This window comes from Gigantopelta aegis, chromosome 9 (genome assembly GCF_016097555.1).
Source record: "Gigantopelta aegis isolate Gae_Host chromosome 9, Gae_host_genome, whole genome shotgun sequence".
Classification (NCBI taxonomy): domain Eukaryota; kingdom Metazoa; phylum Mollusca; class Gastropoda; order Neomphalida; family Peltospiridae; genus Gigantopelta; species Gigantopelta aegis.
Window position 1 is genome coordinate 15,001,704 of NC_054707.1, and position 17,326 is coordinate 15,019,029.

At 38.0% G+C, this 17,326-nt stretch overlaps 1 protein-coding gene across 1 annotated transcript in view; it reads right to left on the reverse strand.

Moving 5' to 3' along the window:
* The window catches only part of LOC121380862, a 54,818-nt gene extending 44,463 nt beyond the window's left edge, over positions 1-10,355 (reverse strand). The window contains exon 1 of the mRNA XM_041509864.1: positions 10,279-10,355. The gene's annotated coding sequence lies outside the window, so the exon portion shown is untranslated. The remainder of the gene's footprint in view (positions 1-10,278) is intronic.
* Positions 10,356-17,326: the final 6,971 nt, after the last annotated feature.

Here is a 17,326-nt window from a genome sequence, read left to right on the forward strand (position 1 = left end):
TTTAATATTGCCTCCAAGATATACGGAACTGAATCCAATATAACCGATATGGAGTCACGTTAAAGGGACTATCAGGAGTCTGTAGCTGTTTTTAAAGGTTTTCGGCAAATAAACTTTTCCTTTAACATTATTAAACTTATTATTGTTTTGTTCAGAATATCTCCGTATCTCATGCATTTTTGGACATCGTAATGATTTGTAGTATCTGAATATTGATTTTTGTCTAACATAATTTCGTACGTACGAATTTATTAAAAAAACAACAACTCAATATTCCGTATTTAAAGCATATTAAGTTCGCAGACCCTAGTTAGCATATCCTTCCCCACAGGTGGCACCCGTCTTGAGTACTGCCACCACTGTAACTCATCAAATTGGAGTCTTTGATTTTAAAATGCTTGACATGTCTCCTCAAAACAGACACACAATAAGGAAAGAAAAGAAATATTTGTGAAACAACACTTCATTATTTTTAAACTATAGCTGTTTGGTGTCTAGTATGTTTGAAAGAAAGAGAGACAGACAGACATACAGATATATATGTGCCAGTTTGTGTATGTATATGTCTATGTCATGTATGTGCATATGTGTATGTATATGTCATGTATGTGTATGTCATGTATGTGTATGTATATGTCATGCATGTATATGTAATGTATGTATATGTAATGTATGTGTATGTATGTATGTATGTGTGTCATCGATGTGAATGTATGTGTATGTATATGTCATGTATGTGTATGTATAAGTCATGTATATGTCATGTATGTGTATTTCATGCATGTGCATGTATATGTATGTACGTGTCATGTATGTGTCATGTATGTGTATGTATATGTATATGACATACATACAGACAGTGAGACACAAAGAATGAATGAATGAATGAATGAATGAATGTTTAACGACACCCCAGCAAGAAAAATACACCGGCTATTGGGTGTCAAACTCTGGTAATTGCAAAAAACAATGGTGAGACACAAAGAGATGGAAGGATGGTGATAGGGAGATATATATATATATATATAGAAACGGTGGGGAAAGAGAAAGGGGGAGGGAGATAGAGAGAGAAACAGAGCGAGAATGGCAGGAAGAAATAAACATGGTTTTTTTTAAACTACCCTCAATACTAGTAATTTTCATGTCATTTCGTTTCAACTTATTTTCGTGTTTATATTCAATTAAGGTTCAAGCACGCTGTCCTGGGAACACACCTCACCTATCTGGGCTGTCTGTCCGGGACAGTGGGTTAGTTGTTAGCCGTTAGTGGTTAGTGAGAGAGAAGAGGGTGTAGTGGCCTTACACCTACCCATTGAGTCGTTACAACTCGCTCTGGGTGGGAGCAGGTACCGGGCTGCGAACCCAGTACCTTCCAGCCTTATATTCGATCGCTCAACTACGACGCCACCGAGGCCAGTAATTTTCACCTACTCATGCAACTACCTGCAAAGTAACATTCTCCCCCGTAACGAGTCCATGTTATTAAGTACACACATCTTTACACAGGTTCGACTAATCTCCCTCTTGTTATTGTCATTGTATTTATCGTCATTTATAAAGTTACATCGCGTAATGTGATATGCTTGACGAGTGTTGGCAGTATAACTAGCAAAATTGGAAGTTATTTATTTGTGGGTTTTTTTTTTTGGTTTTTTTTTTTTTTGTTGTGGGTTTTTTTTGGTGCTTTTTTATTTATTTATTTATTTTTTGGGGGGAGGGGTATTTATTTATGTTTATTTAATTTAATTTTTTATTTTGTAATTTAATTTAATTTAATGTAATTTTTTGGTGAGGGAAGGGACGGGTTGCGGAAAACGAACGGATAAAGAAAAATCTATTTTATGGTTATTAGTAACAGTGTTTCCATATGGAATTTTCGTAAAGGCATCCGCTTTGGGCGGAAATAGATATGTCATCTAGTAAACTTTGAAATTATAGTTGGTTCCAGCGCTATAGATCATCAACCTTCGTTTATAAGGGTCGCACGTAGTGGAGGTTTGAACCGCACGACCCCTCCTGAAAAAAATACCACATGGTTGGCCTTATACTTTACGACCGCCCTTTTGTACTCGTGGGGGCGTGACGTAGCCCAGTGGTACAGCGCTCGCTCGATCTGGGATCGATCCCTCGATCTGGGATCGATCCCTGTTGGTGGGCCCATTGGGCTACTTCTCGTTCCAGCCAGTGCACCACGACTGGTATATCAAAGGCCGTGGTATGTATTACCCTATCTGATGGATGGTGCATATAACATATCCCTTGCTGCTAGTCGAAAAGTAAAGTAAAGTTTGTTTTATTTAACGACGCCACTAGAGCACATTGATTTTTAATCTTATCATCGGCTATTGGACGTCAAACATATGGTCATTCTGACACTGTTTTTAGAGGAAACCCGCTGTCGCCACATAGGCTACTCTTCTTTACGACAGGCAGCAAGGGATCTTTTATTTGCGCTTCCCACAGGCAGGATAGCACAAACCATGGCCTTTGTTGAACCAGTTATGGATCACTGGTCGGTGCAAGTGGTTTACACCTACCCATTGAGCCTTGCGGAGCACTCACTCAGGGTTTGGAGTCGGTATCTGGATTAAAAATCCCATGCCTCGACTGGGATCCGAACCCAGTACCTACCAGCCTGTAGACCGATGGCCTGCCACGACGCCACCGAGGCCGGTTAGTCGAAAAGAGTAGCCCATGAAGTGGCGACAGCCGGTTTTCTCTCTCATTATCTGTGTGGTCCTTAACCATATGTTTGACGTCATATAACCGTAAATAAAATGTGTTGAGTGCGTCGTTAAATAAAACATTTCGTTCTTTCGTTCATTTATACTCGTTGGAGAATACCCTACGTTGTTTTGTCCTGATTCTTCTTTTGCTCCCCAACCCTCTTCCCAGTTATTTTAGACTGGGTTCGGCCCTGTTTATTAGAATAAGCACGCGTGTATACCAGAGCCGGTTTATCATAGTAGGTAGCACTATACCAATTAATTTCCGGCTGGGTCGAAGTTCGAGGTGCACCGAACTTTTGATAGAGAAGTTAACACCACAAGTCCTGTGATTGGTTATAAATGTGAGTGTGTTGGTTGTAAAAAAAAATTAGTTTCATCTGGGCTAAAAATGTATACAATTTTAATTCATCTAGTACCACTGTGTCAAGTAGCCTTGTGCTTGGAACATGTATGGGGTACATGTAAAAAAAAAGTACTAAACTTTTGTGCGAAACTAGGGGTGTTGTAAAAACATCTGGTTATACCGAAAATGAGCCATGAAAGGTACCATTTTTTGCAGTTAATACTTTGAGGTAGTGATTGTAGTACTGATATTTATGGGTCATAGTTTGGTTGATATATTGCATATAGTGTTTTTAAACACAAACGTTAACATGGTCGCCTATGGGATTTGAATTGGTATAGTCCAACCAGTAGCGCATGTAGCACGTGCTACGTTCCCCGCGCTTCAGGGGCCCAGCGGTGATGTTTACATTTATTTCCCCCAGGTCATTTTTCCCTCTCTCCCCGAGGGTGTTGCAAAATATATATCCTAGGGGACCCGCTGTTATTTGTGCAACAGGCCCAAACCGGCTCTGTATACTGAAAGACAAAAGAAACTTTCAGAACCATCTCTCAGAATTAAAGGGACATTCCTGAGTTTGCAGCAATTCTTAAGATGTTATCGACTAACAGAACGAATGAATGAATGAATGTTTAACGACACCCCAGAATGAAAAATACATCGGCTATTGGGTGTCAAACTCGACTAACAGAGACGTTTTAACGATTGTAATTACATATCAAATATATTTTTCTGCATAATATATTAGTGGCTATGTATTAAACGTGTTTCTGGTCGTTCTAATATTTGTACTAGGTTAAATTTCATTTTAACTTTCCAAAAATAAATTATTTGAAGACAAAATCCAGTTTGGGCTTCTTACAAATACTAGGACGACCAGAAACACATTGTATAAACAGACACTGATATTCTAAACAAGAAAATATATTTAATATGTAAGTTTAATCGTAGAAATATTTTATTAGTCGGAAACATCTTACAATGCAGCAAACTCAGGAATGTCCCTTTAACAAATACTGCACTGTAACTCGTTTAACTATTTGCCTTCAAAGAAATCTCGAAATTATAGCTAACCTAGTGCTAAGTATGTTCATTTGTATTATTTGTTTGCATATTACGTAGCATTACTATTTAACATAGTATACTGATCGCATTAATTAACATATGTAATTGTTAAGTCATGGATAAATATGGATTAATAGCACCGTTGTGAGGTATAGATAAGGCAACTACAACCCAAGGGGCATGTCACGGGGATTCTATAACTCCCGTAACTTAATAAACACGATTATCCAAATCTCTCTCCTAACTGTATATCTATTAGATCTCTCTGTAACAGGCGGTTAAACCCTAGTATGGCTCGTCTCTAGGTATGAGAGATACGATCTTATATAAAGTATATATATTTATAGCACGTTTAGCTCACTAGAAACACAACAAAACACAATACACCTTGGAATCTGTATTATCCTACGCTGACAAATGTACAGCCGTAGTAGTTAATTAATAACAGCAATAATAACCACCCAGAACTGATCACTTAATTAGTTAATCTCTAGGTGTCTAGTTACACAATATGCGAATCACTTCACCGTTACACCACACCCACACGTGTGATAATTGAGAAACGCTTCCAGGAGAAGTTAATTAATAAAGGAATTACAACACCATTCCTAACTGGTTAATTTTTAATTAATACTTACTACTCGTTCAGTAACGTGTGATAATTTAGGAACGCTTCCAGGGGAACTTAATTAATAAAGGAATTACAGCTCTATTCCTAACGGGTTAATTTTTAATTAACCCTAACTACTCATTCAGTAACCTTGTAACACAGAATTAATACTGGTACCTATCACAATAAAGACAATAACCTACAGTTTACCTAGGTCGTCTAGGATGACTGGCTAAGCTTTATATTACCAAATACTCGTATAATGTTAGAACAAAAAGTCTACGATTTACTTCGTCAGATGACCGAAGACACTGTCTAAAGAATATTGCTATAATACAGTATTAAAATAATTAAAGTCACATCAATCACATCAAGGTTATACACAGAGCAGAAATGATATTTACCAAGTCCTAACGGACTACGTTCGTGATTCCCTGGAGCCTTCCTAGTTCGTTCTCTTCGATATCTCTAAAAACTAGCTATTTCTTCGTAAAATCAGAATTCGCCTGGGGGTACAAGGCGGTACCTCCCCCTATCATCTGATATTTCTCTACTAGAGTCGGTATATTTCTCTCTGATCGTCAGACTTACTGACGCCATCGTCGCCAAATCACGGTTGTAAAAACCGCACTCGCAGAGGTATTACGTAACTACTCGCCACATGGCCTCCACAGCTGGACTAAGTGCATATTGGAATGCCCGATCGCGCGAATTATTACGTAACAAGTTGCCCATCTGGCTAAGTGCATTAGGAACTGCACACGGCCCTCTAACACAATTAAAATCGCCACATGCGAAACAAATTTAAGCGCATATGCCGTCACAGGGCAAGATGTTTGTTTATGAATATATCCAAACATATTAATTACTTTATAGTGTTGAATATAACGAAACATGCAGGAGCATGTTATATAGTTGAGTATAACGTTTTGGAGTACCTTATTTTGTTGAATATAACGAACTATTCTAAAATACCTTATATTGTTGAAAATAACGAAACACACCGGAGTACCATATAACAAAACATTCTAATGTCTTTACATTCTAAAATACCGTATATTGTAGAATATAACAAAACATTCTGGGGTACCTCATAATGTTGAATATAACGAAACATTCTGGAATACCTCTTATTGTTGAATATAAATAAAACATGCCATATAATACCTTATAATGTTGAAACTAACGGAACTTTAGTATTCCAGACGAACTCAACGTACCCATGACTCCACTGCAGTTGTTCATGGACGAATAATTCATCCTTGCATACAGGTTACACTTGCACAGAATCGTGATATGTGTGCCAAGCGTTATCCACTGCATTATCCATGTCATTTACATTCATCTAATATACGAGTTGTGCGCTTCCACTGAAACTGTTACGAGTTTCCACACGCTAATCCAATAGTTATTACCCACATGGTTAACATCTGGGTGCGACATATGTCTTCTTTTTATTGGTTAACAGAGCATCGAGTCATTTTAACTGACTGGTTGGATATTGACCTAATTGAATATTTCCCCGACTTTTATGTGCCTGGATAACAGTGATCGGGTCTTCGTTGAAGAAGTTTGTTTTTTTCAACGACACCACTAGAGCACACTGACTAATTAATCATCGGTTATTGGATGTCAAACATTTGGTAATTCTGACTTGTAGTCATCAGAATGAATGAATGAATGAATGAATATTTAACGACTCCCCAGCACGAAAAATACATCGGCTATTGTGTGTCACACTATGGTAAAAGCAAAACATTAAATGTTGAATCACATGAAGATAAAAATTCAACAGTTAAATAAAAACACAGTGTAAAGAACTGTGTGTAGTCATCAGGGGAAAAACGCTACATTTTTCCTAATGCAGCAAGGGATCTTTTATATGCACCATCCCACAGACAGGATAGCGCATACCACGACCTTTGATATACCAGTCGTGGTGCACTGGCTAGAACGAGAAATAGCCCAGTGGGCCCACCGACGGGGTGGGTCCCAAACCAACCGCGCATCAAGCAAGCGCGTTACCACTGGGCTACGTCCCGCACGGGTCTTCATTGAAGAAAATCTAATAAATATGCTTGAATTGCCAGCACAATCTAAACACCGTTGAAAACATTTGGTTGAAATTTGAATTAACTCTACACGACGATATTGACGCTATGAATACAATCTGTTAGCTGTATCTAAACACCGTTGAAAACATTTGGTTGAAATTTCAATTAACTCTACATGGTGAAATGTTTACCTTTTTGCTTATTAATAACATTAAAAAGGTTCCTGTGTCACATCACACTACTCGGTATCATTGTTTGCTTGGATGCCAGGTGTTCCACCCCCCCCCCCCCCCCCCCCTCCCCTAATACAAAATCCTGCCTACGCCACTACACGACGATACTGACGCCATGAATACAATCTGTTAGCTGTTGAATAACATTCGCACCATTTGCGCTGGCTTTTCTCTCGACCATGTCCTGGACATTCCTGAGTTTGCTGCATTGTAAGATGTTTCCGACTAATAAAATATTTCTACGATTAAACTTACATATTAAATATATATTCTTGTTTAGAATATCAGTGTCTGTATATTCAATGTCTTTCTGATCGTCTTAACATTTGTAAGAAGCCCAAACTGGAATTTCGTACGTATGAAAAAAAAACCCCCATAATTTAGGAAATAAAATGAAATTTAACCTAGTACAAATATTAGAACGACCAGAAACACGTTTAATATAGGCCTACAGCCACTAATATTTTATGCTGAAAACTATATTTGATATGTAATTACAATCGCTAAAAACTCTATGTAAAGCGGCACTCACATATCGGTCGCGGCGCCCGACCGACTCCTAAAACAGGCCAAAAAGGGCATTTTCGCGTGGCGTCCGGACGGACGCTGCCCGATTTCTACGGGCTCTGCTGCGATTTTTAGGGGTCGCCCGAACCTCGCGGGTGTGAAAACTTGACTCCGAAATCTGCAATTTTCTAAGCGCGATTATAGGTCGTGGCAATCCCGTACATACGTAGATTTTGACGAAAAGTATTGGACAAAAATCCGCCGGGCGCCGTGGGATTTTCATGGGCCCCTCACGGATCCCGGGCGATTTGTACAACATCGGCCGGGCGCCCCGCTGGTCCCGAACGCCTATCAGTCATAAAGAATCGGTGTCTACATATCATAACAGTACAAGAAGGTGTTGTTTTTAGTTAGAAGTACCAATGTTGTCTATCTACAGAAAACAGAATACATTCTATTGCTGTGCCCTAGGTGGGTTTGGTGGATATGGTTGGTTTGTTTGTTGTTGTTTGTTTTGGGTTTGTTTTGGGTTTTTTGTTTGTTTAGTTTTTTTGGGAGGGGGGGGGGGGGGGGGAGAGAGAGATTGTTGCTGTTGTACTGCCACCCACTTATTATAGATTATTTTGTCATTCCTTTCTTCCAGTCTTGAAGAATCCGTGTCTGCCTATTGCCTGGCCGTGTGAATTCCACTCATTGCCGTGAACGGCATGAACTGATGAACTGGAAGGAGTATTTGTTTACAACGTCTAATAAGTGGTCAGTAAATGTCAGCATATGGCAAGCGTTACCAGGGCCGTAGCTAGGGGTTTGTTTGTTTTTCTTTGGGGGGGGGGGGGGGGGGGGGGGGGGCAACTGAGAAGTTAATAGTATAAAACTCCTTTTCTTTAAGTTTCTATAATGCTTTCCTATTTTATTCGGGGGGGGGGGAGGCAACTGCCCCCCTTGCCCCCCTGCTAGCTACGGCACTGGTTACCATCTGTCATGCACTCGGAGATAGTCTCACCAAAACAGCACTTTTTGTTTTTAAAGTATCGACAATTGGAAGGAAGGAAATGTTTTATTTAACGACGCACTCAACACATTTTATTTACGGTTATATGGCGTCAGACATAGGCCCCAATGGTTAAGGACCACACAGACATTGAAGGAGGAAACCCGCTGTCGCCACTTCATGGGCTACTCTTTTCGATTAGCAGCATGGGATCTTTTATATGAACCATCGCATAGACAGGATAGCACATACCACGGCCTTTTATGTACCAGTCGTAGTGCACTGGCTGGAGCGAAATAGCCCAATGGGCCCACCGACGGGGATCGATCCCAAACCGACAGCTCATCAAACGAGCATTTTACCACTGGGGTACGTCTCGCCCCATCGACAATTGGATGTCAAACATTTGGTAATTTGGACATATAGTCTTAGAGAGCAAACGTGCTACGGACCGAACACTATCTGAATGCATAGGTGCACAAAAGTCATGGTAATAACGAAATGATCAATCAATATTGGTAGAACAGTGATCTACCGAAAATACTATACGAACTAAGACTCTGAGCGAGCTACATCTGAGTGTGTCTGTTTATTGAAAAGTGTCAGAACTGTCAGGTAGTAATATGTAATATTATCTGTATGTCTATATGTTGTAACTGTCGGGCAACAATGGCAGCAGGGTTTCACATGACGCAGTAATCCTGCGTATTTGACGCAACTATTACCTAAAATACTCTTAAATAAAATCTGTCTGCGTCATGGTTGACGCAAAATATTTCCGATGTCAATCGATTTTACATTCATTTTTTTTTTAATACATAAAAACCTAACTTGAATTGAAATTTCATTGAATTAGTCGTTAGGTTTTTATACTTGTACTTGTAGCTGACTTACGCGTCACAGATGCATGAATGTCAGGTTAACTATACATCACAGTCTAATCGATTTCCATCGTGTAGTTTTTCATTGGTTGCATGACATTGGTGACCAGGGCCCCGTTCCACGAAGTAATCTTAGCCCTAAGATCACCTTAAGTGCATAACTACCTTATTAAAGCGATCGTAGCACTAAGATCGCTTCGTGGAACGAGGCCCTGGTCATCACCTAGGAGCAGGCAATCGTATGTCTTGAAATTGTGTGTTAAAGGGACATTCCTGAGTTTGCTGCACTTTTTAAGATATTATCGACTAACAAAGACGTTTTAACGATTGTAATTACATATCAAATATATTTTTCTGCATAAAATATTAGTAGCTGTATATTAAACGTGTTTCTGATCGTTCTAATATTTGTACTAGTTTAAATTTCATTTTATTTCCAAAAATATAAGTTTTTCGTACGTACGAAATTATTTGAAGACAGAATCCAGTTTGGCCTTCTTACAAATATTAAGACGACCAGAAACACATTGAATATATAGACACTGATATTCTAAACAAGAAAATATATTTAATATGTAAGTTTAATCGTAGAAATATTTTATTAGTCGGAAACATCTTACAATGCAGCAAACTCAGGAATGTCCCTTTAACAACCAGGTGTAACCAAAAATAACGCATGGTGTTCTCACCAACGGGTGTATAAGAATCATATTTACAAAGTATGTTGCAAATAATGAGAAACATTTTTTGATGAAACTACCAAAGTGAGATATGTAATGTGTGTTTTTTGTCACAAAGAGCATCGTAGACACAAACGAAAATGTGTAACTATTACATAATATTTTAACAAATAAGCAACACTTACCAATGGAGGCTCTTGAAGTTCTGTCAAGAAATACGTCGTCTGACGCAATATATATAGCGATAGCCGTTTTCGCAACAAATAAAACACCTGTGACAAATAAATAATGTTTTATACGTACCGTACATCTCGCCTATGTATTAAATTCATTAAAGAAGACAATTAAGATTTCAGATAAAATATATGAAAAATATTATTGTCGTTCTGTTATGGGTGTTTTTATTATTTGCAATTCTTATATCAAATGTACGGTGGCGTTTAAAGGACATGAACTAAAAAAGAAAGAGAAGATAGTAAATGTTTTTTCGCACAATAAAATCTTTGTTCGAACATTAAAATCTTTGTTCAGACAATAAAATCTGTATTCAGACAATAAAATCTTTGTTTGAACAATAAAATGTATTGAATGCTCAAAGGAATAATATTATTAAGGCTTACTGTTATACTTAAATGAAGTTTTGTAATATTGTTCATGCATTTCTGAGTTATCATGACATTGATCTGTGAGTAACATGTATTTTAAAGGATCTCACAAACTTTTGCCATTAGGGACGTCGAAAATAGTACAATACCAAGCAATGCAAAATGTGTAATTCATCATTGATGCTGAAAGGGAAGCCATTATCAGAGTCTACTTCGAAATGGGATTGAAATACCGCGATATTGCTCAAGCACTTGCACTTTATCATGACATATCGATCAGTGAAAGACAAATAAAGCGTATTTTGAGTGGTATCGGACTGTTTCGACGAAAGGGATACTGCGATATTACTGATATAGTCAATTTTATTGAACACCAGCTACAAAAATCTGGCAGTCAGCATGGCTATCGCTGGATCAACGGATTGACATGCACGCAGGAAGAAGTCTGCATTATCCTGCGGGCACTAGATCCTGAAGGATCCCAGCAGAGAAAAACGGCGCCGTCTTGTGCGACGTTCATATATTGTCAAGGGGCCTAATTTCATATGGCACTTTGATTCATATGATAAACTGAAACGTTTTGGATTTTGTATAAATGGATGTGTTGATGGATTCTCCCGTCGGGTCATTTGGCTCTATTGTTATATCACAAGTAGTGATCCAAGGGTCATTGGTGGTTATTTCATAGAAGCGGTCTCCTCTTTGGGAGGTTGTCCCATGATATACGAGCTGACCTGCAACTGAAAACCAACACGTTATTAATTTCAGAACACCTTAAATAGGCGAGATGACATGATAGGGCAGGGGAAAGAAGCTATCTTTTACGAATTCATGTAAATCAGTAATGAGTATGTGGATGTTCCTACGTAGACATGCACATATTCTGGATATGTCATTTCCGAGACATAGAAGCTAGTGGCAATTTCAATGGGGGCTTTCTCGACATCAGTATACATTACATGATCTTATACAGGTGGCGATTCAAAGGGATAATTATTATTTAATCCATTTATCCTGGCTACACACACTCACATTCATTCACATCCTGTCCTCTTGTCTGTCACTCGCTCTCTTGCTCACTAAGTCGCTCTCTCTCTCTTAAAAGCATTATGGCATGTATTTCATAACTTTGCCCCGCATATTTTCAAGTAGACTTGCGGAGAGGAGTTGCATTTGGTATTGAGTTGGCAAATAATAGGAGGACTGCAAAGATTAACAACACTTATTAATCAGTACACCTTAAATAGGACTGAAGATAGGATCGACATGTCTTTTAGCATTCATGTATGTATGTATGTATGTACGTATGAATGAATATCTATATATATTGTGTGTATGTCGAGGTTGACTGTTACATACATAGATATTAACGCACTGGCGCAGGGGATAATTAAATCCTTTCTGGCCTCACACATTTTCCCATGCCGTTGCTCGTACTCGAACCTATGGCATCGAATCGCCCGCAACTTTGCAGACTTGCCACGATACCATTTGAGCTATTGGTGCATCCATAAAAAGGATGCTCTTTAACTCAACTATATGCATGGGTCCTACAAGCTACGCGGTCGATCCCGCTTACGTACATGAAACAGTGGGCAGACCTGGCATTGGCTAGTATGTATTGATGTATGAATATCTACATATATTGTATGTATGTCGAGGTTGACTGTTACATACATAGATATTAACGCACTGGCGCTGGGACTCGAACCTATGGCACCGAATCGCCTGCAACTTTGCAGACTTCTCTCTCTCTCTCTCTCTCTCTCTCTCTCTCTCTCTCTCTCTCTCTCTCTCTCTCTCTCTCTCTAGCTGGGCGAGACGTAGCCCAGTGGTAAAGCGTTCCCTTGATGCGCGGCCGGTCTAGGATCGACCCATGTCGGTGGACCCGTTGGGCTATTTCTCTTTCCAGCCAGTGTTCTACAACTGGTGTAACAAAGGCTGTGGTATGTACTATCCTGTCTGTGGGGTGGTGCATATTAAAGATCCCTTGCTGCTAATGGTCCGTAACCATATGTCTGACGCCATATAACCGTACCATATAAAATGTGTTGAGTGCGTTGTTAAATAAAACATTGTCTTCCTTCCTCTCTCTCTCTCTCTCTCTCTCTCTCTCTCTCTCTCTCTCTCTCTCTCTCTCTCTCTCTCTCTCGCTCTCTCACTTCGATAACTCGATCTTGAAGGTGACGAGGAAATAGTTCGAGTGTCAGGGAGTTCGAGTTTTCTAAATTAATATAAGAGTTCAAATTTGGCAGAGCCTCGCTGCATTCGCCATTCTAACCTTCGCAGGATGAAGCCCATATCTTAAGACAGTAACCAGTCATTCCTTGTTCACACACACACACACTTCCTTGTTCACACACACACACACACACACACACACACACACACACACACACACACACACACACACACACACACACACACACACACACACACACACACACGCACACTATATATGACTATTTTATTGACCCATTCTATTTAAATTACTGCATCATCAGATATTGGGAGCATTAGTAACTGGTACAGTACAATGCAGTGCAGTGCAGTGCAGTGCAGTACAGTACAGTACAGTACAGTACAGTTTTGACATGTCACAAGTCTCTATCCACTAATGTTCAGGCATGTACATTATCCACCACGGGCCCTGCTTCTCATATTACCAATTTGTACAAGCTTTTATATCAGCAAGCAGTTGAGTGCCTATGAAGTGAAATGAGCGACAATATCGAAATATAGTTTGTATATGACTGGCACCAGTTAATCTTCAGCAGACAGCATTATAGTACTTCCGACCCCAGAAGCGTGGTAAGTAAATATGAGATGAAACAATGACAGTTTATGTTGTTAGTATTCATAACTAAATCCTGTTAGAAAACAATAGCAGGTTAGTCCTGATTCTAAATGTGTGCATTAAACATGGTGATGTGCTGCGTAATCTGTTAACGGAACACCTTATAGCTAGAACAACAGCTGGTACCGGACATAACATTTTTATTGTCGTTTTTATTAAACCCTATTAGTGCCTATATTCAGACTCTATCCAAGACAGATAAGGTTTTTTGTTCACAGATACTTTCTAGCCATAAGAATGTGTAATAAGGATGTCCATAGACTGTCTGTTGCTATACCCATGGAGGGTCACTATAGTATAGAGAGAGGCTACCCAGAGTGCATTTTCACTGTGGGACATTGTGAAGTTCCGCACAATCACATAAATGCAAAAGGGAGTACTTGTATGCAAAATCTCCAAATTTGAAGGTCTAGAGAAGGGTATGATCATTCATAATTATGCACACTAATTCTGGTAAATTCCAATCTGCTTTGAATTGCAGGCGGATCTGGATATGGTAGTTGAAACATGGAACAGCCATCGAATTCGTCGTGTTCGAAATTCTAGAAGTCCGTGAGGACGTCCCTCAATATTGTATTTGCTTCCACAGCTTTATGGAACTCGAGACTATCTGTGCCTTGTCTCAAATGAAGACATATATTTCTGCAAATAGGAGTGTCTCTTTCGAAAGCCTATGCCATGTGATGAAGATGTTTTTGAGATGTGTTCTGTTCTCATGAATGAGAACAATCTTTCTCACCCTTCAAGCAGCCAAGAAGCAGCAGCTTTATATGTAACATTAAGGCAGGCATCTAGTCATTTCCTAGGCATGGTGTGTCACCCAGAACAATCTAATTCAGTCCCTCATTTTGATCTTGGGTACATCCAGCCAACAAAACTGTACAATAGTGAAAAATGGCAAACTTCCCGAATACTGTAATATAGCTATGTTTGAAAGTTCACCATTATAAGCAATCACCTACAATATGTTTGATTAAAAAAAAAATGGAGCCAAAGTTTGTGTGTGTGTGTGTGTGAGATTATATAGTGGATACATAAATGGAAGGTGTGTGATTACAAGATGGATGGGTCAGCTGAGTGTGTGCATGTGTGTAAATACACGATTAGTGTGAAAGTGGAGGTGTGTGTAACAATACTGAGGAATGCTTCTGCCTGTTGATTAATGCCAAACATGACAAGATACTTTCCTGATGTAGAGAACTACAATGTATAAAGTGTAAAGTCCATATTTCTGAAGCAGATTTAGAAAATATGTGAGTACAACAATGAAAAGAAAAACATTTGGAAATGCCAAATATCAGTTTGTTGTAAGTGTTGCAGTGTGTATTTCAGCACATTTACAAATAATTTTGCAATAGCTATTTAATTATTGTAAAAAAAAAAAGCTCATACAAAGAAATATTTAAATGAAACGAGTTGAATTATAAGAGCTAGTAGTAAAAATTTAAAGTTTGTTATGTTTAATGACACCACTAGGCACACTGATGATTAATCACTGGCTATTGGATGTGAAACATTTGGTAACTTTGAAATAGTCTTAGACAGGAAACCCGCTATATTTTCCATTAGTAGAAAGGGATCTTTAATATGCACCAACTCACAGACAGGAGAGCACATACCACAGCCTTTGATATATCTGTTATGGTGCACTGGATGGAACAGGAAATAGCCAATGGAGCTACCGGCGGGGATCGATCCTGGACCAACCACCCCACCCTGAGCTGGTATTAATAAGTAACCACATAAACCCCCAAACAAAGGCTTCAAGTCTTTTCGGCAATCTGCTAATATAAGACATGGTTAGGAAATGTAGCTTTGTTTTTAATTATGTAAGTTTCCAAGATGAAATTAATATGTGTTATGCCCCTTTTGGCATTTACTTTTATAGCTTTTATATATATTTAATAAGCATATAAACAAATATTCACTTGCATTACAAACAAATAGAATAAAATGATATGTTTTATTCAATAAACATGTCTAAATGCTAAATGGAAGAAAATCGCATGAATTTATAATGATTGGTGACAATTGCAAATGCTTAAATGGTATCAGATTTATCACCACCAAGTGTAATTTTGGAACTAATTAACAAACTTAACTATTTATTTCAAAGTAATATAATCCTTGAACGTTTAAACATACAAGAAGTCATTTTACAAGTTGTAAAACATGCAGATAATAATAAACGATACATGCCAGCATCTTTATAAATGATTTAAACTTGTAAAGCAAGTGGCTAAAATAATACAGGATCCATTAATTAAATGATATCTCTCGACAAGGTATCGCAATTGTTTGCTCAGCTATTGAGTTTGGATAGTATACATAGTGGAATATGTAGTACAGTTAACACATCCCACTGTGGTTAAACTATTTTAAACCAAATCATACTTTACCAAAACATATCCATATCTGTTCAAAACGTACCAAATGAGCATTCAGTATGTGAACATTAAAAATACATGTAAGTAAACAAAATAAAATATCTTTCTTAACAAATGGACAGATTCCTTACCACAAGGATACATTTTAATGAAGTAGCTGGACTTCTTTTTTTTTCGTTTCGTTAGTCTATACATCGCTGTTTCAGTACATTTGTGAAAATATTGAAATATAAATTTATTTTGCTTAATATTGTCGTCATTTAACGTGTACACACCATTTGATTGTTTCAAACAAATTAAAGAAATGTGTTTAAAATTTGAAAAAAAAGTACGTTCTGACAAAAAATAAGGGTAATTTTGGGTACCTTTTGATGTATATTCACCAGGAACACATATTATTAGTGTCATGGGTGAACTCGAAAATGATCAAACTAAATGTTTGTTTTGTCAGATTTAGAAACTTAATTTTAGTAAGCTGACAGTTTTAACACCAAGTGCGCACTAACTAGTGCATCCTCACATATAAACAGGGTATGGCTAGAGGACAATCCAGCTACTTTATTATATATTTCACTAGTTAGTAACATATTTCCAATAACTAAGGGTATGTTCTTCGTGTTAAACTGATAAGTTCATGCCATCTGCATTGTGCATGTGTTGGAAGACTTCGATGTTAATAATTTGTTTGAAATATTGTTATTAAGTCCTTTAAAAATTCAAAATACTATTGCAATACTATAGTACTACCACTACTGCAGTACTACCACTATAGTATTTTAACTGTCGCAGTACTATTGCAATAGTTAAGTGACTGCAATAGTCACCCCTGTTCTTGAATCTAGTCGATTCTAGAAAACCCCTCATGAAATTTCCTAATTGCATACCTACTAGTTGGTCAAATTTTGAACTACCAATGCAATAATGTGAAAATATGTGTTAAATAAATATAAAATTATGCCTACCGACTCTAAAATATCAAAGTAAAAATCCACAGAAAACCATTTAATTTAAAAAATACAAAACCTACCTACCTACACATTTTTGTCCCCTCAGGATGTGCATTTCTTGCTATGGCCTTTCAATATATACTCTAATGTACAAATACAATATAAAATAGACAGATCTCAGGGCTCCAAACTCACCAAAACATATGGTGGCCCAAAAATTAATAATGGATGTTGGCAAATTATGGTGCGAGAACCACGAGTAAGATTTTAATGTGGAATACAAATATTAATAGTGGCTCACAGGTTAAACTCTAAAGAAGATCGCCCACATAATATTATCTGGGCGACTAATGCCATTATTTTTTAAAATATTAATATTTAAGTCGCCCACACGGAACATTGGTCGCATTTGGTAACCTGGCCACAGGCCGCTTCGA